Source organism: Heterocephalus glaber, unplaced genomic scaffold (assembly GCF_053883595.1).
Source record: "Heterocephalus glaber isolate CG9 unplaced genomic scaffold, H.glaber_assembly_v1.0 deba00001729, whole genome shotgun sequence".
Taxonomy (NCBI): domain Eukaryota; kingdom Metazoa; phylum Chordata; class Mammalia; order Rodentia; family Bathyergidae; genus Heterocephalus; species Heterocephalus glaber.
In genome coordinates this window covers 9,716,230-9,741,482 of record NW_028258440.1, presented here as the reverse complement: position 1 = coordinate 9,741,482, position 25,253 = coordinate 9,716,230, and the positions used below count along the sequence as shown (strand labels likewise).

Below are 25,253 nucleotides of genomic sequence, written 5' to 3'. Positions count from 1 at the left end.
GAACAATTCATCTAAAGACCTACTAGTCGCAGGAATGGAACTTGGTCATTAAACAAGGGGTGTCTGTAATTGATCATGTGGTTCAGAAGCCTTAAGAACTGGTTTGAAGGAGAAATTTGGAAAAAATCAGAGATGTGTGTTAAGAGAAGCCCTAGAATGCTGTAAACCAGGATTTATGAGCAATTCTGGACTGAATTTAGAAGAGAATGATGCTGATAGAAAAGAAGACAGTAAAGGCCAGGCTCAGGAGGTTTCATTTTGGAAGGAGGGCTTTATTTTTACATTTTGGTTAAGAACTTGCCTTTATTTTGCCCATGACAAATACTGTTTTGAGGGTAACTTTTAAGGTGGTACACAAATTAATTTGGTGGAGAACATTTTAAATCTACAGGAAGAATGTTCACTCTGTGACATGGGTACTACTGGCTGCTTATGGCTAGATTTACAATGAAAATCATGAGCAAAAAGCAGAACAAGAAGTGAAAAAACCTGGTGAAAAAGAAACCTCCTGAAATTTAGGGCCAATGATATTGTGAGGGTTTTTTTCCCCATTAAGTGTATTAGTACATTTTAGGTATAAAATACAGTTGCATTCATCATTAGGATCTTGTACCTTTACATGATGTATCTTGGTTCTTACTTTTTTCCCCTTCCCGTGCCCTCCCTTCACCCCCTCCACCCTTCCCCATTTGCAAAGACTTTGTTTCCATTTTTTTTCCTTTTCTCATATTTTTTCTTTACCCTTCTTTCCTTTCCCCTACCCCTCCAACTTCCCCTACTCCTTTAGACCTTTTCTTCCTATTGCACAATATCAACTACACATTTTTAAAAATTACAATATCAAGATACAGGAAACACTACCACAGATTTTACAGAATTTCAAAGGATATAGAAAGCATGTTACAAAAAAATATTGGAATAAATTTGACACTTTCTAAGAAGTACCTTGGAAGACAAATTAATGAAACTAACTCTGGAAGAAATATAAAGTTTGAATAGCACCTACTAAAGAAAGTAGATTCCTACCTTGAAAACTTACCTATATGACAACAACAGGCTCATATACATTTTAACTGATAAATTATATCACACATTTAAAGCAGAAAAAAGAAGGAACACTTCTCCCCTCATTTTAGGAAATAGACATTGTGCTAATACTAAAACTGGATAAAGATAATAGAAGAAAAAAGTATGAACATAGACAGAAATTTATTTAACAAAGCAAACTATTGGAAGTCTGATCCGGCAGTATGTAGAAAGTGGTTTTATTATAGGGATGGCAGTGTTGGTTCAGCATTGGAAGATCCACCCCCAAAAGTCATCCTTTTAACAGAGGAAAGGAAAAAGCCATATGATCCTGTCACTAGTTGGAGAAAACGTACTGGGCTAAATTGTACAGTTGTTCATGGTAAAAGCTATCAGGAGACTAGAAGTAGAACAGAACCTTCTCAACAGATCAAAAACATGTACTCCATACTTCCAGCAAAAGCACGTTATACGAATGGAGAAGATACAATGCTTTCTCCCTAAGGTGGGGAACAAGGGCAGATATGCCTACTCTTCATCTGTCCATTAAACTTTGAAACATAGGCCCAAACCAAAATAGTCTGGCAATAAAATGACACAATTAGGATAGGATTGGCAAGGTAGAAGTAAAATCTTTATATGTAGATGAAATGATCATCTACAGAGAAAATACTAAGAAATCTCTAGGAGCCCCTAGAACTTGTATTTGAATTTAGCAGGATTAAAAAACACAAGGTATATATAAAAATTCAGGCCTATGTATACTTGCTATAAATGAAGAATTGGATATTGAAATTTAAGAGCTATGTAGGAGTACAAAGGGCAGAGAAAAGTAAAAAGAAAAAAAAAAACACTGTTGGAAGACATTTATTACCTAATTTGAAGACATCTGCTAAAGCTACCATAATCAAGGCAGTGTAGGTGTAACAAAAGACATATAGATCACTGGAATAAAACAGAGAATCTAGAAATAGAACCACACATATGTGGTCCACTGAGTTTTGAAAGATTATTTAACATTAACATTTTATAGAGTATAAACTCAATCCAAGAGCCAAGGAAAAGATAGTGTTTACAGCAAATGGCACTAGAACACCTGGTATCTGTATATAAAAAATTAACCTCAACCCTATATTTCCATACATAAAAGTAACTTGAAAGGATCTATGAACCTAAATATGAAAGACTAAAACCATAACACTTTAAGAAGAAATTGTAAGGGAAAACATTTATGAATTTAGGGTAGGCAAGAATTTCCTAGGATATAAAAAAGATGATGTATAAAAGAAAAAAATTGATAAATGAGATTACATCAAAATTTAGAACTCTAAATAACATCATTAAGAAAATGAAAAGTAGTCCTTAAAGAGACCATATTTATAATGCATATAACCTATGACCAGAATATATAAAGAACTCTTACAGCTCATTAATAGACAACCCAATTAAAAAGTAGAAATAAGAAGATGATAAATAGCCAGTACAGCATAAGGAAATGTGTGCAACACTAGAATCAGAAAAATACTCATCAGTACAATAACAAGATAGAATTATATACTCATTAGGGAGATGAAGTTAAAAGTTTTAAAAGAACAAATATCAACTTAGGTGTGAACCAGTTAGAACTTTCTAATACTACTAATATGAATGTAAAATGATAAAACCATTTTAGAAAACAATATAGAAATTTCTTGTATTACTGTTAAGAACCGATAGACCTGTATTTAAGGTTTTATTTGAGAGGAATAAAAACACATGTTCACAATAGATTTGTACATACAAGTTGACTATCACTTATCTGAAATTCTTGGGACCAGAGTGTTTCAGATTTTCATTTGAAATCCACTTGATCTGCAAAGAGGTTAGCTACTCCTGCTTTCTTTTTTTTTCGAGTTCATATCACATGGAGTATTGTTTTCAACCCGTAAACATTCAGACTGGGTTTCTTTTTGAATTAAATGTGTTTCTTGTATGCAGCATATTGTTGGATTTTGCTTCTTGACCCATTCTGCCAGTCTATTTCTTTTGATTGGTGAATTGAAATCAGTAATATTGATGATTATAACTCATACATATTGATTTATCATTGTCATGATTTTTTCTTTTTGTCGTATTCTCCCCCTTTGCATGTAGTTTCTTGTTGAGCCCAAAGGATTCATTCTTCTGGGTTTCCTGGGGTTGTGATCCTCATTGTCTTTTTCCAGGGCTTTGTCTAAAATGTTTTGGAGTGCTGGTTTGGTATTTATGATGTTCCTAAGGTGCTCTTTGTCATGAAAATATCTTGCTTCTACATCAATTTTGAAAGATAATTTTGCAGTGTACATCAATCTGGGTTGGAGGCTGTTTTCTTCTAGGGTTTGAAATACATCACTTCAAGCTCTTCTTGCCTTGAGGGTTTGCATTGAGAAGTCTGCTTTGATTCTGATGGGCTTTCCTTTTGTATGTGATTTGTTTTTTTTCTCTAACTGCTTGTAGAATTTTGTTCTTCTGTTGGATTTCTGGAATCCTAACTATTATATGCCTATGTGTAGCTTTTTTTTATCACAGCTACTTGGAGTCCTATATGCCTCACTTATCTGTATATCAAGTTATTTTCGCCTGCTTGGGAAGTTTTCTGCCATCACTTCTGTGAACAGTTTTTTTTTTTATGTCATCTGCACTCTCTCCTGTTTCTTCATTGACTCTGATCTGTCTCATATTATTCTTCTTTGCATCATCTAGCAGCTGGTGGATTGATTTCTAGTGGTCCCTTATTATTTTAAAGCAATTTTTCTTTTCCTGGTCATTAATTGCAATCTTATCTTCTATATCTGAAATTCTGTCCTCATATTGGTTAATTCTGCTGCATAGACTTTCAATGGAGTTTTAATCTCCTAGAAATCTGTTTGTATCTGTTTTATAGATTCCATTTGTTTCCTATGTTGGGATTCCGTCATGTTCCTCAGCTCCTCTATTTTTTTTTATCTGTGTCCTCTCTAGATTTATTAATCAGGTCTTGCACTATGGACACAATCTCTGTTGTTATCTGAGAAATTATTTCTGATTTAATTTTTTCCAGATCCTCTTTTGTTGCCAGTTCAGGGAGTCGAGGTGGTTGAGTATCAGATTGTTCCATCTTGTTTCCCTTTGGGGTTGTTTTAGGTGATCTGAAAGTCTGGTTTTGAAACTTGTTTATGTGTCTTCTCATTTCAATGGGGGGGGCGCTGTGCTGCTGGTGCCCGCATGGCTCACCTCCTCTGTGCTGGTGGGGGTGGTACAGTGGCCTGAAAACCTCCTCTTGTGTGCTGGGAGCAGCTCACCTCCTCTGTGCTGGGGGGGGGGGTGTATGGTGGCCCAGAAGCCTCCTCTTGTACATTGGGAGTGGCTCACCTCCTCTGTGCTGGTGTGTGTGTGGGGGTACAGCAGCCTGGATATTGTGTTTTGAAAGATTAATATCATTACAATAAACTAAGTAATTTTCATCAAGACAGTAGGAAAAATGGATTGAGACCATTTTGGAAATTGGCCAGACACCACTCATCACAGGCTTACAGGTGTAAAAGGATAAACTCATTTGAAAGATTTTACTTTGAAAATAGAGCTGCAGGGATTCTTACTTGCTCAGGGCTTTCTAAGGAAGTGAATTCTGAATTTTAGCTATCCATACACTGCATCAGAGGCCACAGCACCCATGGGACAAGGGGATCCAGTTACTGCTTTGAGCCTTCTGAAAACATGAGCTAAAATAAACCTCTCCTCCCTTAACTTGTGAGTATGAATATTTTTTCCCAACATTGAGAAAGTGACTAGTGTAAGACCCAGAGTCCAAAAAGTATGATATCAGTTTTGGTAAGGGACCTGCTGGTTGTGTCACATCATGGGTGATATCATCACAATGGGAGCACATAAGAAAAGAAAAAAATCACATTGTGAGAAAGGGAACCAGAGAGCAAGTATGGGTCTGTCTTATGTTTTTATAACAACTTTCTCATGATATTCAAGTAATGATAAGTAATTTCTTAGGATCCCTTGAAAAATTATTTAAAATTTTCCAGTGGTAGTCCGATACATGACATAGTAATGTTGTCCTTAATGATTCACCAAAATCTCCCCTCCATGTATTCCCATACTGAAGAAAAAAGCTTACATAAGAAAACCTGGGTTACATACTCAATTTATGTCCAAAACATAGCATAATAAATATCCTTCTTTGTTTTAATAAGGGTTACAGATGGACTAGTCCTACATACTTTCTCCCTTAATTAACTAACTGGAATTTTTAAAAACCCACTAGCATTAAATGGGAAGTTTATTTACATCAATCAAATTTTCTTTGTCAGTTACTTGCATGCTATAAAATCTGAATTTTAATCACCATAGTGTTACAGAAAATTTCAGTTTATGGAAAATAAGAACAAATGATTTTTTTAAGAATGAGCCAAATGCCCAGTAAGATGATTTGATGCACCCTAATTGCAAAGGCCAAATTCCAGAGTCATTTAAGTGACCAAATATCAAGACTCATTTAGATTTTACAACTTTTTACATGCATAAAATAGTAAGAATTTAAGAGTACAATAGGGTACTGCATGACTGACATTCTTTGTGAATTGCAAGAAGTTTATCATAGTTTCAGTGTTAATCACACTTAAATGCTTTCTTATCTTAGCAATTATATTTCCTTCTGGAAAAATAGAATGGTAATAGTGTCAGGAATAGTATATCTGAGTTCTTAGTAAAATTCGTTTCTCCTATGGGCTACTCTATGGTGTGTGCTAATAGCACTTCAAAGGGCAGCAAAAGTAAAAAAAAAATGCTTAAAACTTCCTTTGCAATTGAATTTTTCAGGCAGTATGGATAATCTCCTAGCATGTACCAACTCCACACAAGGAATGTGAAAATTATGCACTGTAGACATGTGCAATAAAAAGGAAGAGGATGAAGTGATGGGTGGAGGGGAGAGGGAGCTTATAAAGGAAATTAAGATATGTTACTTACAACAATCAACTTCCAAAAAGGAAAGTAAACATTATGTACTACACAGGTAGTAACAAATTAAAATTAAAAAGTCAAATTCCAGTAATCTAGGGCTTTTGAAATTAACCATATCTAAATGTGCCCTTGTATTTCTTCAAGATTTTGAATATAGGCTCACACCTAGAGACAATAACTACCATTTGTTCAATAACTTTTATATACTAACAATACAGGCATTATACAAAAACGCTGCTTCCGCCAGTGATTTAGCTCAGTGGTTCCATAGCCTGCCTTGCAAGCAGAAGGACCCAAGTTTGATACCCAGTTCCAAAAAAAAAAAAAAAAAAAAAAAAGAATGCTGCTTCCATATCAATAAACATGACACTTGATTTTAGAGGGAATTGAATTAGAGCTGCAAAAGTCAAAATTTAAAACTAATAAAACTATGCCTAGAAAACGAATATAGGTAGAGAAGGGGGAAAAAGGTAAAGATCAAATATGATAAATAGTAGAAGTCTAACTAATAGACAATAGGTAATATTAATAATACAAAAGTCCATAATTAGAAGATAAAACTGCTATTGCATACAGTAATATATGTGATGTGATCTAAATTAATGAGCAGGTATTATATTTTTAGGCTTTGTTTTCAGGATAATTTTGAAGAGTAGTTCAATAATGTCACAAAATATGCCAGGAAATCTTTAAGACAGATTGAATATTTGGAAGAGAGCAGTATGTTAATAGAAGACAGAGATTTTGAGGATGAAACTTTAACCAAGGAACAAGTGTGAATATCCAAAAGAAGGAAAGATTTTACATTGAGTCCAATTTGGCTAAATATGAAAAATATATGAGCACACAAGAAAACACAGAGCATTGCAAGATAACAATCTTAGAACTAACAGTCTCAAGTTTAAAATTGTGTCACTTTGATTTGCCACTAATGGAGCTTGAAGTTTAGTTTCCATTTATAGTCTTTAGTCTAGGATCTGATTATATATCTATGAAACTCATATAACACTGTTAGAGAAGCAATTTTGAAAATGGAAATCAGTATTGCATATGCTGGTATCAGGTTCTGAAAATAGCACAAAAGGCCTTGTTCCAAGGGAAACACATTTGTCTACTTCATCATGCACGTCTCAAGCTTCCCTAAGGACCTTTGTTTCACTTAACTGGAATCTTCTCAGGGCAAAATTGTAGCTTAAAAGAGGCTAGTTATTGAACACATTAACAATAAAGTAAATCTGGGGCAAAAGATAATAGCAGGAGGGAAATAGAAATGGTGAAAACTTAGTGGAAATGGGACACAAAGATTTCCTTTGAGGAGTACAGTCTTTGAAATGTTCTCATCTGCAACAGGAAATCCAGAAAGCCAAACAAATGCTCAGGATAATGATCACAGAAGACCTGAGAGGACTTAAATTCTACTTAAATCGGTTTCAAGCTCACTTACTGCAAGCAAGAAGTGAAATTCAAGGTAGAATTCTAAATGACATGACTGAGCCTTGAACGATTGCTCCAAAACAAAGTTATTTTGCAAATATCAGAAAGCTTTTGTTTTTATTCTTCCTCCTGTCTTTTTTCTCTTTTGTGTTTTCTAATTCATCTTCGCCTTATGCATCTTTTCCCTCTATATTGTCCTCTATACATTTAAGTAATTGTCTTTCAGAGCACTAGGTCATCACAAGCTAAAGGGATACAAATTGCAGACAGCAGACAAGAAAATGATACAGTATATAAAATGTGGTTTAAAAAGATATTGAACAAGCAAAGAAACCACAAAGAGAAAGAAATAAAGGGCTGAAAGAATATGTGCAGAAAAAAATGGCTAAATACTGTCCGACTTTGATAAAAGACATGATCTTACACCTCTAAAAAATTGAATAAGCTCCAAGTAGGATAATTGGAAAAGACACATGCAGAGACACATTATACTCATGCAGATTAAAGAGACAGTATTGAAAGGAGAAATGGATGTCATTTATCAGATACAAAGGAGCCTCAATAAGATTGTCAGGATATTTCTTGTCAGAAACTATGACATCTGCATGGCAATAAGGGGAAATATATAAAGTGTTAAAAAAAATCATGCCAATGAAAAATTTCATATTGAGTAAAACTATCCTTTGAAAATGAAGGAGAAATTAAGTTAAAACAATAGAGGAGAGAGTTTGTTGTAAAGCTACTATGCAAAAAAGACTAAATGGAGTCATTTTTGGCTGAAATGAAAAGACCCAAGGTAGTTATTCAAAGCCATATAAAGAAATAAAAATCAATGGACACAAAGCAAGTAGCATTTTATTTTTGGTGTAAACCTATTCTTTCTTATGTAATTTAAGATATAAATTCATTTAAAAGGCACAAATATAAGTCTATGTTAATGGGAAAACAATATACAAGTGTAATTCTTAAGAAAATTAACACTATTGGGGAAAACATATACGAGTAGAACTTTTATATACTACAAAGTTAAATAATATCGATTCAATAGTGTGTTAGAAATTTAAGATGCTAATTGTAATCCTAGAATGTCCACTAGGAAGATAACTAAAAATGAACAGAAATGAAAATTAACAGGAACTCAAACTGTACAGTACAAAAAAAATCAATTAAACATCAATAAAATTTGGAAAGGATGGAGGATGTCAGGGACAAAAATAATATGATACATAGGAAATGAGTAGCAAAATGGCTGAATTCAGTCCTTCACCAGTAATTTGTACAAAAATGCATGACTTTTAAAATAAATATACTGATTATCATGCCATAGAAAAATAAGTCTGCTGAGTTTAGATTTATTTTGAATTCAAAATAAAATAATAGAGTCCATGTAAAAAGTAACAAAAGCAGCTGAGATATTTATACTAACATATGACAAGATATTCTTTAAGTGAAAAAAATTAAAAGAGACCAAGTAGTATATTGCATATTAATAAAATTGTCAAATTGTTAACAATTTTAATATTGATGCCTAAACAGACATCTATCAAATGAAAATAAAATAGTAAATACTTCTGGAATGATTGTTGGATGTTTCAATATTTCACATACATTAATAAGTGAAACAACCATAGACAATATCATTAAAGAAATAAAGGACTTGAACAACTAAAAATCAAGTAGACTGAATAGATATATAAAAAAGTCTCACCCAAAACAACCAGGATAAACATTCTTCTCAAGCGCATAGGAAACATTCTGAAGGATAGACCATATGTTAGTTCACAAAAAATTCTCAATGTATTTTTAAAGGTTGAAATCAACCAAATTATTTTCTTTTATCAAAATGGAATGAGAGTAGAGTATATTAAGAAAATGAAAGTTTGGAAAATTACAAATAAGTCAAAACTATACAATATATTCTTAAATGATGAATTAAAGAAGAAATCACAATGAAAAATTTAAAATTCTTATGGACAAAGGAAATCAGAAGCACAACATAATAAAACTTATAGGAGACAGAGAAATAAATGCTAAGTGGGAAATTTATTGTAAATATCTACATCATAAAATTTAAAAAGCAAATTAAAATTCTAACTTCATACATAGAGACACTTGAAAAATTAGGGCAAATTAAATTCAAAGGTACCATGACAAAGGAAGGAATAATTAATAGGCAAATAAACAGAAAAAGAATACTTAATAAAATAAATCAAACCACAAGTTAGCTCGCTGGCAAGATCAATAAAACTTGCAAAATTTTGGCTAAAGTGAACATTAAAAGGGAAGAAATAGATAACTAAAGTTAAGAATGAAAATTGGGCTTTGCTAACAAATTTACTGGAATAAAACTATGAACATTTATATGATTGCAAATGAGTTACACAAGCATTATACATCTTAATACCAATCTTTCTAAAACATTTTCAAGAAAATAGAACAAGAATAAACAGAACACATTCAGTAAGGCATTGCTTCAATACCAAAATTAGACAAAAATATCAAAAGAATTCTATGGAGCAGTATACTTTATGAGATTAGACGCAAAAAACCTCAAGATATGTTGGCAAATCAGTTCCAGTAGTACATTCAAGATATAAAGTTTAAGATTCTACACTGTGACCAAGTGGGATTTATTCCAGGATCCAAGTATATTTCAACATGATAAGACATCAATAAAACAAATCTACCATGCTAACAGAATAAAGATAGAAGGCATATGATCATTTCAAATGATAAAAAATACTTTAAAATGCAACATTTGATAAAAATTCTGAGCAAAATAGGAATAGAAGAAAATTTCTTCAACATGATAAATTGCATATGTGACCGCATATCAATAATGTCATAATTATGAAAGACTGAAAGCTTTCTTGAACAAGGTATGAATGCCCATTTTAGCCATTTCTATTAAACAATTTATGAGAGGTTCTACTGAAACTACTTAGAAAAAGAAAAGTAGTTCAATTTATTCAAATGGTAAAAAAATAAAAGTCTCTGTTTACGGATGACGTGATCATTTAAAATGGATTTTTATGTTGTACTTAAATTTTTAAATTAATTTTTGATACAATTTAGATATGTATAATGATCACATTCATCATAGGGAATTTGTACCTGTACACAACATATCTTGATTCCTATATTTTTTCTCTTTCCACTTCCTTCCCTTCAACCCCTCTTTTCCTCCTTATTAACAAAGCATTGTTTCCCTTTTACTATTCTTTTCTCATGTTTTCCTTTTCCCTTCCTTTTTATCCCCTTCATTTCCCTTCCCCCCTCAGTTCCCTTTTCTTTTTGATCAATTTCTTCCTATTTCACAGTTTCTATTATACATTTTGGTTCTTATTTATACTTTCAGTTTTTCCCACCAAAGAGTTTACACGTATGTGTTGGACTTATTTCACTTAAGAGTATAGTCTCAAGGTGCATCCATTTAGCTATAAATGTCTCAGGTTTATGTAATCTTGTGGCAAAATCAATCCACACAAGATAGATCTGGGATACACGAGGAGTTTTAACACACACACACACACACACACACACACACACACAGTCATAGCTAATAAATTCAGCAAAGTTTGAGTACAAAATAATTACATAAAATAGTGATAATTTTATACAGTAGCAGTGGAAACTTAAAAATGAAATACAGGAAATAATTTAATTTAGTGTAGTAAAGAATATGTAAGGATAGACTTAGTCAAGGAAGTACAACAATCATACGCTGAAATTTACAAAACACTGCTGAAAAAAAGATGACAATGCTCCCTGAAGCCATCTACAAATTCAATGCTATCAGTTATGGCTTGTGCCTACATGTCCCCCCAAAACCTCATATAGTCATAAGTGTGTCTTCTTGGAAGTGATGGGATCTAGGGTGCGTGATGCTGGGATCAAGGATGTGATGCTGGGATTAACTCATGGTGCCATGCTAGAACTAAGGGTGTGAGGGATAAACTATAAGAGACAGAAAGAAGGCTGTTTTGTAGGTGCTTGTCACTTGCTCATTGCTTGCTGCCTTCTACCTCCTCTTCTTTGCCATGAATGGTTTACCTTCTGGGATGCCATTGTCATGTCACCCAGAGTCGCAGCCAGTGAACTATGAACAGAAACCTCTACAAACTGTGAGGTAAATAAACATTTTCTCCCTTAATTTGTGAGTGTTGAATATTTTGTCTCAGCAATGAGAAAAGTTACTAAAACATTAACGTTCTCAAAATATGAAATGTATTTTGACAAAAATAGAAAACTGACCTTGAAATTCCTATAGGTTATCAAGAGGTAATGATAAGTAAATAAAATTTTGAAAAAGAGTAACAGTTTGTGGACCCATATACCTGATTTCAAAGCTTATCATGATGGTACAGTATTTAAAACAATGTGATATTGGCATGAATATACACAGATCCACCAATGGAATACAATTGATGATTCGGAAAAAAACCTCATATAACTATAAATAATTTATTTTTTAACCAAGTTGCCAAGATCATTCCATGAGAAAAGAATAATTTCCTCAATAAATGCTAGTAGGAGAACTGTATATCGACATGTAAACAAATGAAGTTATACTCATATCACAGTATATATTAACTCAAATAAAAAACCAAAATGTAAGTGATAAACCTATCATATTATTTGAAAAAGCTAAGGTTGATCCTTCATGACCTTGCATTTAGTAATTTATTGTTAAAATATGACTCTAAGAATATATGAAACAAAAGAAAAGTAGACCAGTTGGATTTCATTATTATTTAAAAACTTTTGAGCATCAAATTACACTATCACAAAATTAAAAAGATAACTGATTGGGGGAAATATCCGAAACTCATATATTTGATGTGCTTCTGATGTCCAGAATATAAGAAGGAATAGAGGGCCGGAGATTTAGCTCAGTAGTTTCGCCGCCTGCTGCGCAAGTGCAGGGACCCGAGTTTGATCCCCGGTACCAAAAAACCAAAAACAAAAACACATAAGAAGGAATATTATAACTATAAGCCAATTTAAAAAAGCAAAGTACCTGAATAAATATTTGTCCAAAGAAAATATACAAATGATCAACAAATATAGGAAAATTTTCAAAATTGTTATTCAGTAAGATAATACATATCAAAAGTATTTTGAAATCCAACTTTACACCTACTAAGTTGGATTCATTCAAAATATTCATATTAGTAATATACTATGGTTGTGGATAAATTTGAGCTCATATTGGTGGTGAGAATATAGAATAATTCAACTGAAATGGAAAGTAGTTGGGCTTTATTTCAAAAAATTAGACAAAATTGTAATATGACCAACGAATTTCACTCAGATATTGTCTTTGCTACTTTGCTCATTGCTGAGACAAAATACCTAACACTCAAAGATAAAGGAGGAAAGGTTTATTTCAGTTCACAGCTTGTAAATGTTTCAGTCCACAGTCAGCTGGCTCTAAGGCAGGGTAGCATAGAAGAGGGGTATCACAGAGGATGTTTAAACAGTTCATGGCAAAACAGGGTAGGCATAAAGCAGCAAAGCAGCAAAGCAGTGAAGCAGAAAAGCAACTTCTTTCTGTCACTTTATATAGACTCATCTAACCTACCTGCCTTTTGGATGGTGCCACCCACAACAAAGGTGGGGCATCCTTAATTTCAGCATCAAAACCTTAATCCTAGCCTCATAAACCCTAATCCAGACATCTTAGAAATTCCTCACCTATGACTACATGGGGATTTGTGGGAACATCTAGAAATAAGCTCAAATTTGAAAACAGTTACTTAAACAAATACATGCACTTAACAATACTATTCATAAGAGATACAAGAAGAAAACAGCTGAAATGTTCATCAGTGGGTGAATATATGCTATATCTTGGTGAATATATTTAACCAAATACTTTTCAGCTATAAAAAAATGATAAAATATTGATACACGTGACAACATTGATTAATCTTGAAAATATTAGGCTTAGTAAAAAAAGCCACACAGAAAATTACATACTGTATGATTTCATTTATATGAAATGTCCAGAATTTATGAATCATAGTAACAGAGGGAAACTAATAGTTATCAGGGACAGCGGGAGGACAGAATTGGGAATAACTGTTAATGGGAAGGCAGTATTCTCTATGGAAGAAAGAAAAATTTGAGGACTAGATAGACATAACCTTCAGATAACATTATGGATATACTAAGTGCCTCTGACTTTGTACTGTAAAATTGTTAATGTTATGTTTCATGAATTTCACCTCAGTAAAAATGGACATAGTAATAATTTATTGATATGTGTTATGAAGAAAATATAGTATAAACCAATTCATTCATATTTATTTAAATGAATGCATAAATATAGATGATAGATTCTCTTATGGTTTGGATTTAGATGTCTCACCAAAGCCTCATATATGCATAGCTGGGGCTTTTCAGTGGTGGCTGGATCTAGGATGTATGAATATAGATTAAGGGTGTGTGATAAGTAAATCAGTGCACTGATTGATTTAGCCTATTTCTCAATGTGGATATTGGGAAGGCCCACCAAGGCTGTGGGTGACACCATCCAATAGGCTTGTATCCCAAATGGAATAAAAGGAACAAGGAGGATTGCTCCTTTGCTGCATTCTTCCTGCCACATCATGAACTCTTTCTCCTCTGTGATGTTCCTTTGTCATGGTGCCCTGCCTTAGAGCCAATAGACTACGGATTGAAACCTCTACAAACTGTGAGTTTAAATAAACCATTCCTCTTTTAACTTGTGAGTGTTGGGTATTTTGTTCCAACAATGAAGGAGTAAGACAGACTCAAAGATGATTTAAGGAAAAAATGACTACTTGTAGCCTAAATTATAACTATGTCTGTGCTAGTCCACAGAATCCACAAGAGGCATGAAAAGTAAAAGTGAAATAGCTCCAACAATTCCAGTTTACAAGAATAAAATTAAGTAGAACCAAGTAGTTTAGTCCTGGTAAAGGGCAAAGATGCTAGTTCCTTTACATAATTCTTTCCTAGGAGTAGATTCTTAAATCCGTGATACCCAAGACCCTTGGGCAGTAATGAGATTTGATAGGTCAAGAGGGTACCATGAATATGAGGTAATTTTTGCTGCTACTAGATAACTTACACAGTTACTTTGCATTTCTCCACTTCGTGTAGTGATAGTGCAGTTAGTTTTATTCAAATACTTTGATGGTTAAAGATGATAGCATTTGGTATAATGCATAACTGACCCCTTTTGGTCTGCAGAGAGGACAAAATAACTTAAAGACTCCTGGATATTTCTTCAGAAAAGCTACATTTGGATAAGAGATTAAAAGCATCCAAACATAGCCTAATAGACATTCTATTATGAAGGAAAATGACAGTAGAGAAAAATACGTTCTAGCAAAGGAATTAAATAGAGTTGACCTTGGGATTTTGCACTATAACTATAAATGCCAGAGACAATCATAATACCAGGTACAACTTATGCAGGAAAAATATTAGACTCCAAATGTCTATAACATTTCATTATGTGTTTCTGAAAGTAAAAGAGGGAAAGAGGTATAGAGAACAAGGCATTTATTTAATAATTAGCATATGTTAAGTAATATAGTAGGTAACTTACATTTATTATCTTACAGGATCTTCCCAATAATGCTATTGCTGTTATTAATCTTAATACTACCATTGGCAGATGGTATCTTTAAAGAGGAAGAAATGTAAACTTAGAAAAATTTTTTAAAATTTCTTAGTACACATTATAATTTATATTAAAATCAAACAATTTTTCACAGGCTATTTATAAGATAGCTGTGGTCTCAGATTATACCCCACCACTGTCAAAAGATAGGAAAAGATTAAAGAATATAAAAATATGTATCAGGTTGCTGAAAGGTTAATCAAAATAAGATTTCAAATGCAGAATGTATTGTAAACTGAAATGCACTAAACTAATAAACCATTTTACAAAAGCACATCATCATGGACCATATATTCATATTGAGATATGTAAAGAAATATGATATCATAGTAATATTGTAGCAAATGAAATTATATAACAAAGAACTAAAAAGGAAGGAATGGAAAATAGAGGTTACATTTTTACTTTTTAATGTGAATGTTTTTAACAACTTTTCTTTATATATTTTTGAGTTAATATGTTTGATCAAGCACAGGGCCTCAAACATGCTAGGCCTGTGCTATACCACTGATATATGTCTCAGCCTCTTTAACCACTTATGTAACTAATTAAGATAGGCACTAGGGGAGGAAGAGGAAGGCAAAGAATAAATACCTCATTTTCCATAAAAGAAAAATTAAAGTTACTACTTCAGTTTAGGATATTTACGTAAAAAGGCTTAGCTGTGTTTTGAAAAACTTAAAGTTATCACTCAGAATTGTCAAGACTTCTGCCTTGAAATTCATAGAAGTGTTGCAGATAGATGTAAATTAAATGTAATCTATGTTCATCCTAGAGTATAGACAGATGCACCGTATAGATGCATAAATAGTATAGAAACATTCTAGAAGGACATCAAAGTAAATAAAATGTAACATAGAGACCTCAATGTAAAGAAAGAGTGAGGACACATAAAAACCACAAAAAAGGCTGGGGATTTAGCTCAGTGCTTCTGCTGCCTGCCCCGTAAGAGCAGGGACCTGAGTTCGATCCCTGGTACCAAAAAAACAAAACAACACCCCCCCAAACCCCCCACAAAACAAGTGATTGTGAATGATAGGAATATGAACAATAATGTTTGATTTTAATGTAATGCTTTAATTTGAATTTCTTAACATTCTTTACTAGTGCAAAATTCTGTACTAACACGTCAAAAACAGAGAAAAAAGGGGCAATGAAAACTGGATTTCTTTAAAAGATTTACTGCATCTTCTATTCCTGTGCAACCTTCTTATTAGCAAAGAAATATGAAGGAGATAGGAAGCAGGAATGGACGAGACTGTACAGCACATCTATAGTCTCCAAGCACGCCTAGTATTGGCAAAAATGAGAGCCAACTCAACAGAACTGGTCCAGCCAAGATTCTGTGAAGATGCATTATTTTGTACATTAAAAAATTTTCTGAAGTGTAGTGCAAAGAGTCTGTGAAGCTACTTCTTCTTGAGGCATTTTCCATTGAGATTAAAGAAAACTATTTTGTAAATAAATATATTATTTAACATATATAATAAAGCAAATAGACTTCTTTATTTTATTATGTTTGTTTTATAATAAACATCTGTAAATATAACAGACAGCATCAAGAATAGAATATCACCAATTACTTCTACCTATCTGTCCCCTACCCTTTTTTCTGCTTGCTTTTCTATGCTCAGTGAGAGAATGTGTCTTTAAGTTACTTTCTCAAAAAATATGTTTATGACACATGAAAAAGCAACCTAAAATATATTACATTGAACTGCTTTCTTCATAGCTTCATAGAAATTGCATAATAGCACTTCAAGTATATAGCATTATGTAGTCAGCTTGAACATTCACATCTCAAAAGTCCTAGCAATTTCACTACTGTTTAAACTTTAGAAAACATTACACATGTATGAGGAGTTCATAGCAATATTGCTTTTAAGAGAACAAAACTGACACAGGCCAAAAGAGTCTCATTGGGAGAATGTATAAAAATCATTCATAGCATAGCTATGTGATGCAGAATTATGCAACAGTGAAAAGGAATGAAATACAATTGTTCACAACATGAATACTTTTACAAACATGATATACCAAGTGAACAAAAGAAAATTACCTTAGTCCTTGTTCCTTTAATTGCATATAGTTCTAACAGGGGAATTGGTGGTCAATATTTTGGTTACTTATCTTCCGATTTGGGTTTTTTGTTTTCAGATAGGGATTGTGTGTTGTCTTTCGTAGTAAGTACTATTGGTTGCTACTCAAAATTGCACCCACTTTTTGTCTATCAGAGCCTAATTTTTTCAGTATTCACCTTCACCCACAGGGTCAATCATTTAATTAATTCATTCAATTCCATTTATCAAAGATTTATGTAGCAAGTAAGTAAATCACACAGTTCTATGTAGTAATATGTAAAGAAAATAGAAACTATATATGTTTGTGTATTATTGCACAAAGTTTACTTATTGTTAAGAATACTCTAAGGAGGGAATATCTTCTCTCCTTATTAAGTTCTGAATCCATGAAGGGAGATAGCAAGGGAACCAAAGCTGACAGTCTGAACACTACAGAATGAAAACATGGAAAATAACTTGTGTTTTAATTATGTAATTAATATAGGATTGTACATTTTTGGATTTACTCAACTTTGTAAGTTTATATAAACAAGGCAATAGATTTTATTCTGTCTTCAAATTGTCATGAGGGTTTATGTTTGTAACATTCAGTTAAAACCATCCTTCATGGAAATCCATTTATCTGTTGTCCCGGCCTGTGGGTAAGTCAACGGAGGCCCTAGAGGGGGAGTGAGAATGACAAGGGACAAGAGACATGAGAGATGGAGACAAGACAGGTTTCTGATCAAGTCTCGTTTATTGTGGAAGCTGCTAAAGCATATATACCGTAAGGCTAGAGGGGAGGAGCAAGGGGAGGGTACTGGGGCTACTTCCTTGTTGCCGGGTAGACTTGCTGCAGGCCCAGACATGCCCGTAAAAGGCACTCAAGAGTTCTAGCGGGGGGCAAGGCCCCCCACAGGTCCTCCCTTTAAAATTATAACTATAGTAGAAAGGCTTCAGGAGAGCCAAGCCTGTGGGGGCTGAGCCTGTCTTGGGTCAGAGCGACATACGTGTCTGCACCGTGCACCTTGCCCATCATCGTGTTAACCAGAGAATCAAGGCTCTGGCACCTGTCTTAGGTGGCGCACGAGGGCTCTCTCATTGCATGGCACACTTGCTCAGTTGCCCGTCATTGGCTTGCCAGCCCACTCACCAGGTGGGGCGAGAACACTTCGCCATGGCAAGGACCTAATCGACGGTCTGGCATTCGTTCTGGTCAGCCATTGCCAATCTATGATAGTGGACCTGTATGGGCGCTGTTTTTATTGCCTCTATCTGGGCTCTAAGAAAGGCCATGATTTTGTTGTATATTACGGGCCCCAAAGAAATGAGCAGAAGTAGGCCCAATAAGGGTCCCAGAAAAGGGAGAAGATAAGGGAGGAAACCATTGAGGCCAGTCCAGAGGGGATTTTGAGCGAATTCTTTTCATCGTCTGTTTAGAACTTCCTGAAGTTCATGAATTTTTCCCCTGACGATCCCAGATTTATTGACATAGAAACAGCAATGTTCTTTTAGGGCTATGCAAATTCCCCCTTGTTCTGCTGTGAGGAGGTCCAGGCCCCTTCTATTTTGAAGGACCACCTCAGCCAAAGAATCAATCTGATCTTGTAAATCTGTAAGAGTGTTGGAGAGAGCTTGAACATCATTAATCAACTGGTTGGATAATTTGGCATAGGAGTGTAACACCACTCTGACGCCAGCGGAGCCAGTGGCAAGGGCGCTGGACACCCCTAGCCCCACGAGCAAGGGGACCAGTGAGACAGCCCTTTTATGTCGCCCAGCAATATAGTCAAAGCTGGGCAAGGGCACTGGCTCATCTCCAGGAATGAGGACGATGTCCGGGAGGACAGTTGCCACCACGCACAGCCCAGTCCAATTAGTGGGGAAGGAGGTGAACGCCAAGCTCCCTCCACAGAGGAGCGCGTGACCCGGGGCAGGGCAAATGGCGGCAGAGCCATTGATTGTTGGTATGACTTTAGGCTTAGTGACACAATCCCATTTTTGGTTATATCCTCCCGTTATTGAGGCCTCATAAACCAAGTAGGCAGTCTTGCTGCCGCAATCAGTACTACGGGTGTAACTTGTGGGTACGGGCCCGCCAGAACCCCCAGCACAGTCACAGGGGTTACCATACAGGTGTTAACTGGTTGAAATCCGCTCTCTGCTGTCGGTGCCAGGAGCAGCAACAGGCCATGTAACAGAATCAGGGATGTCATCTTTTTAACCTGTAAGCAAAATTTCGTCCTGCGATGTAAGCAAGGCTGGGCTGTAGATAAGAGAATTAGGCTAACCTGATTAAGCTTTTGAAGATGACCAATGTGGACATATTACAATAACATATTTAGAACTTAACCAATGTAAACATTTTGTAATAACATATTCAGTGCTTAAATATCAAGGATAACCAATGTAATCAATTTATAACATATTTAGACAATATTCGTTGTGATGTGTCTCCCATAAGATTATAATATAAAATTTACTAGGGGGTCCCTTTAATGAATTAAGACCAGAATAATCATTTTCTGGGTGGCCACTTCTATATTCATCAAAGGGAGTCCCCATAGTCTCTAATCATTTTGACAAGCAATTAAGAATATATATATCTTTTTATTTTACAACTGTTTATTGCAATTTGATTATTGCATGTAGGTGACAATACACATTACTTTTATAAAATAAATCTCAGTGGCACTTTGATCAATTAGCAACCTGGGAAGGAAGGCATGCCTTTAATTTAATAACATTTATCTGTAAGCCAATTTAACGATAGGCGAATATCTTTTGAAAAGGAAGGAAAAGAAATATTGAGCTCAACTGTACTAACACAAACAACAGACAACAGACAAACATATGAGACAGTTTATAAAATTAGGGTGCACTCAAATATATCTGGCCAAATTGAATTATACTATTCTCTTTATGATTATTAGATTATAATTGTAGGCGCCATTGTTAACTGGTTGAAATTGGACAATATTAGGTCATCGGTGTCATCAATACGCTTATCAACTTGTTTCACTAAGCGTTCTGGAAGCCACCTGGCCGACTTCATTTCCTTAGAGTAAACACACACTGACCCCTGGCCCCAGATGAGTACAGGGTCAGGCCCATGCCATGAGTGGTCCAGGGGGTCTCTCCACATAACAGAGGCAAATTGTTTTTGCATCTCTGGTTGCCAGAAATGGTTAGCTGTGGATAATCCCTTAGCATCCAAATTTAAAAAGTTAAGAATAAATAGTGCATGTGATATTAGGTTTCTGGGTGACCCCTTGATAGGGTACCATTCCCCCCTTTTTATTTTATCTAATGTAATTTTGAGTGTGAGGTTGGCTCTTTCTATAATGCCTTGTCCTTATGGATTATATGGGATTCCCGTTATGTGTGTTATATCTAATTGTTTGCAAAACTTCGAGAAACCAGAGCTGGTATAGCCTGGACCATTGTCTGTTTTAATTTGTTGTGGACATCCAAGTACTGAGAAGGCAACTAGAAGGTGGGCAATTACATGTTTAGTAGCCTCCCTGGATTGTAGGGTGGCAAATATAAATCCACTATATATATCAATGTTGACATGTGTATATTTAAGATTTCCAAATTCAGGGTAATGTGTGACGTCCATTTGCCATAGGACATTTGGAATTAAGCCACGAGGATTAACTCCCAGATGAGGTGTGGGATGATGGAGGGTGCACGTAGGACAGGTTTTAACAATTTGTCTAGCTTGTTCCCTAGTAAGTTTATACATGAGGCGAAGCATGTGGGCACTAAGATGATGTAACTGGTGTGCCTTCTGTGCCTGGTCAATCTGAACGGGGGCATCAATATTTAGTGAGTAGGCAGAAGCCTGAGGTCTTGTGGCCAGGTCTGCTAGTCGATTACCCTCTGTAAGCGGCCCAGGTAGGTTAGAGTGGGCACGAAGATGTCCAATAAAAAAGGGCTTAGATCTTTTTCTAATTAGACCTTGTAATTGGATAAAAAGGTTACCTGTCTGGGAAACGTTTTTTATCTGTCCACATGTTTCTAACAGAGGTACCGATTGGGCAATGTAAGCACTGTCTGTAAAAAGATTAAAGGCCTCTTCAGGGAAGGCCGAAAAAACCGCTGCGACCACATGTAACTCGGTCATTTGGGCAGAGAAAAAACTGGTCTGGAATTGGACGGTGTTAGTGTCCCACACATAGGCAGCCATCCCTGTGGAGGAACCATCTGTGAAGATCAACAGGGCCTCAGTTAATGGAGTAGGTGAGGTGACCTTTGGAAAAATAAAATCATGTCTATTGGCAAAATCAATAAGTTTATCTGGAGGATAATGATTATCTATAAGGCCTGCATAAGAGGCGAGGGCAATTGGCCAAAAGTCAGTAACTTGCATAAGCCAGTCAATTTGTTCTTTACTGTAAGGTTGGAGGATAATGTCAGGCTCCTTCCCAAAATGGCACTTTCCAAGGTGTCTGCCCCTGACAATAAGGTCAGAAACGGCCTTATAATAGGGGGTGATGATCCGTTTGGGCGAAACGGGAAGGTGCACCCACATGAGGGGTGCGGTCTGCCAAAAAACAGCAGTGGGGGAAAGCGTGGTCTTGCAGATAATATATTGTAGTGGTAAGCCATAATCCATAAAGGTAACAGTTTGACGAAGAATTGCTTGCTCCACCAAGGTGATGGCCTCGCGACTGGCGGGGGTGAGCTCCTGAGGTGAGGCGGGGTGACTATCCCCTTGTAGGATATCATAAAGGGGCCTTAGTTCTCCTTTAACTAGTTTAAGATAGGGCATAAGCCAATTTATATCTCCAAGCAATATTTGAAAATCATGAAGAGTTTTTAGGGTATCAAGGTGAAGGGTAAGTCTTTGGGGTGAAATGTGGGGTCCGGCCATTTGGAAACCTAAAAAGGTATAAGGGTCCTTTAACTGTACCTTATCGGGGGCAACCTGGAGGCCACGAGCCTCAAGGGCTTGGTGGAGCTCGGCATAACAGGTTAAAACCTCATTGCCATGTTGTCCAGCAAGCAGAATATCATCCATATAGTGTCTAACATACATTTGGGCCCAAGATTCATGTATGGCCTGAATAGCTGAAGCTACAAAGGACTGGCAGAGGGTGGGGCTATTTGCCATGCCTTGAGGGAGCACCCGCCATTGGAAGCTTTGCATTGGAGCACAGAAATTGGTCGCTGGAAGGCTAAATGCGAAGCGTTTTTGATCAGCAGGGTGTAAGGGAATGGTGAAAAAACAGTCTTTTAAATCAATGACAACCTTATAATATCCAAGGGGGATGGCTATCGGTGAGGGAAGACTGGGTTGTAAAGCTCCCATAAGTACCATGGTCTTATTGACTGCTCTAAGATCTTGTAAGAGTCTCCATTTTCCTGATTTTTTTCTTAATGACAAAGATGGGAGTATTCCATGGGGAATTGCTGGGGATGATATGGCCAGCGTGAAGCTGTTCCTGCACCAGCTGCTGAGCCGCTAATAACTTATCTTTGGAAAGGGGCCATTGATCGACCCATACCGGATCATCTGAGAGCCAGGTGATCTTTTCAGCATGGTCTGCAGGAGTGTCAATGACCCCTATGGAAAATGGCCTAACCCTGCTCGGGGGGGTCAAAGGACCGGCTCAATGGGCTGTATAATACCTGCAGAGTTTTTACCTAGCCCTTTTCCTGGAATGTACCCATTTTTAAACATCTGCATAGTGACGACTTCATTAGGGCTAGAGATAATCATCCCCATTTGTGATAATAGGTCTCTCCCCCATAGATTAATGGGTAACCCTGAGATGATATAAGGTTGAATGGTGCCCTGATTGCCATCTTGGTCTTTCCAGGTCAGATCTTTGGCACTTTGTTTAGGGTTTTGACTCTGACCTATATCCTTGAGGTGGGTGAGGGTGTCTTTTAATGGCCATGCCTGAGGCCAATCTTCTCCTTTGATGATGGTTACATCAGCACCGGTGTCTACTAATCCAGAAAACTGTCTCCCATCTAACCATAAGGTCATGAGAGGCTTCTGGGCTGAGAGTATTTCTGACCAGTAGACATCGGATGAGCCAAATCCCTGGCTGCCTCTGACATTGTTAAGAGCCTTATTAGAGGTAGGGAGAAGGGGAAGGAGCAACAATTGAGCAAGTCTTTGGCCTGACTGAATGGTGTTAATGGCTTTGGGGGAAGAAACCATAACTTTAATCTCTCCAGAGTAATCACTATCAATCACCCCAGGGTAGATCAGCAGCCCATCCATAGTGCTGCTGCTTCTGCCTATTACAAGCCCAAAGGTCTCCTTAGGCAGGGGTCCAAAGACCCCTGTCAGGAGGGCCTGTATCCCCATTTCTGGAGTCAATACTGTGTGGGCGGTGGAACTGAGGTCCAGTCTGGCACTTCCCATTGTTGTTCTGAAGAGGTCTGAAATGGATTGTTGTTTGCTGGAGCAAAGTTGAGTGTCCTGTAAATTTGCTTGGGTCTGGGGGCCCGGGGCTGGCACCCTCTCCCGTTTCCCTGGTCCGGGTTATGGGCAAGCGGGAGGGGCTGGCCCTGAGTGTCCGTCTTGGACCTGCACTCATTTGCCCAATGTCTCCCTTTATTGCATCGAGGGCAAGGCCCCCGAGGTGTGGCCCTAGGGGCCGACGCCCTAGGGGCCTGACATTCCTTGGCAAAGTGACCCGCTGCCCCGCACCGGAAACACTTGTTACCTGGGCGGCGCAACAAAAACTGTCTGACCATGTAACCCTGCATGGCGGCAGCCATAGCAAGCCCCTGTTGGTAGGCGGTCCCAATTTCTGAGCAAAGGCGAATGTAACCTGAGAGATCAGTTTTCTTTGTATAAGGGCGGATGGCGACCTGGCAAGCAGCATTGGCATTTTCAAAAGCAAGCTGTTTAACAAAATCTGTCCCCGTTTCTGTGCTCCCAAAAATCCGACCCGCTGCTGTGAGCAGGCAGTGAACAAAATGCATGAAGGGCTCATCAGGCCCCTTTCGGATATTGGTGAGAGAAGCTCTCACATCTCCTTTAGAAGGGAGCTTTCTCCAGGCTCTAGTGGCCACGGTCTGAATCTGGGCATACAACCCCGCATCAAATTGCATCTGTTGATCGCTGGCGGCATAGGCTCCATCCCCCAGAAGCATATCGAGTATCCAACCATTACCCGCCTGAGCATTGCATCTAGCAGTATCTCGGCAATTTTCCACATATTCAGATTTCCATAGTAAATAGTCACCTCCTGTAAGGGTGGCGCAGGCCAGAGTCTGCCAATCGATTGGAGTGAGCCAATTTTCTGCCACCGATTCTAAAATGGCCATTGTGTAAGGTGCAGTGGCCCCGTATTGAGCTGCGGCCGTTTTAAGTTCTTTAATGACCTTAAAATCGAAACCACTGTGGTGTCTCCATGCCTGTCCCTGCGCGTCAGTAGTTTCAGTTATGGGAAAGGCTTCCACAGTTTCAAGTTCTAGGGATACTCCTGACCCGGATGGCACCCTAGGGGCCGCCCCTCTAACGGGGGGTCGTGGCTTAGGTTTGTCCTCTCTACGGACATTTTCATGGGATTTGCCTGTTCTTAAGCCCTCGAGCTGGGTAATAAGTTCCTGGTGTTCCTTTTCTAATCTTATTTGTTCTTTTAGAAATTCTATCTTGTCCCAGAGTTCCTTTTGGGGATCAACAGCAGGGCATGCCAAAGTGGGCGCATTGGGAGTGTTGGGTACCGGAACATAAGAAGGCGGACATTGGACTACGGGCGGCCAGTCAGGATTATGATATCTGGCTGCCTCCTCCTCAAGATTGGCCCAGTCAGCCTCCCCCGGATCGTTCTGTGGCAAGGGGCTGTGTCTGAGGTGGTGGAGGGAAGGGTACAAGGTCGGTTCCTCTTTCACTGGCAGGGTGGGGTTAGAGGCAGGGGATGAAAGGGCGGAGGCGGAAGCTGAGGAGTGCCGAAGCTTTTCCTTAAAAGGCTTGGATGAGGCAGAGCCCGCCTGTAAACCCTCATCGGTTGCATTTTTTTTGTCTGACTCATCGTCACTATCAAAAGACATCAAGTCTTCTTCCTCATTCTTTGAGGAAGTCCCGTCCCACAGGGGCTCGGGCCTCTGCACCATCTTGGCATCTCAGGGGGTAT

The 25,253-nt window shown here is 37.1% G+C and overlaps 1 pseudogene; it reads right to left on the bottom strand.

The window, feature by feature from the left end:
• Positions 1-21,925, bottom strand: part of LOC101724254 (torsin-1A-interacting protein 1-like) — a 41,616-nt pseudogene extending 19,691 nt beyond the window's left edge.
• Positions 21,926-25,253: the final 3,328 nt, after the last annotated feature.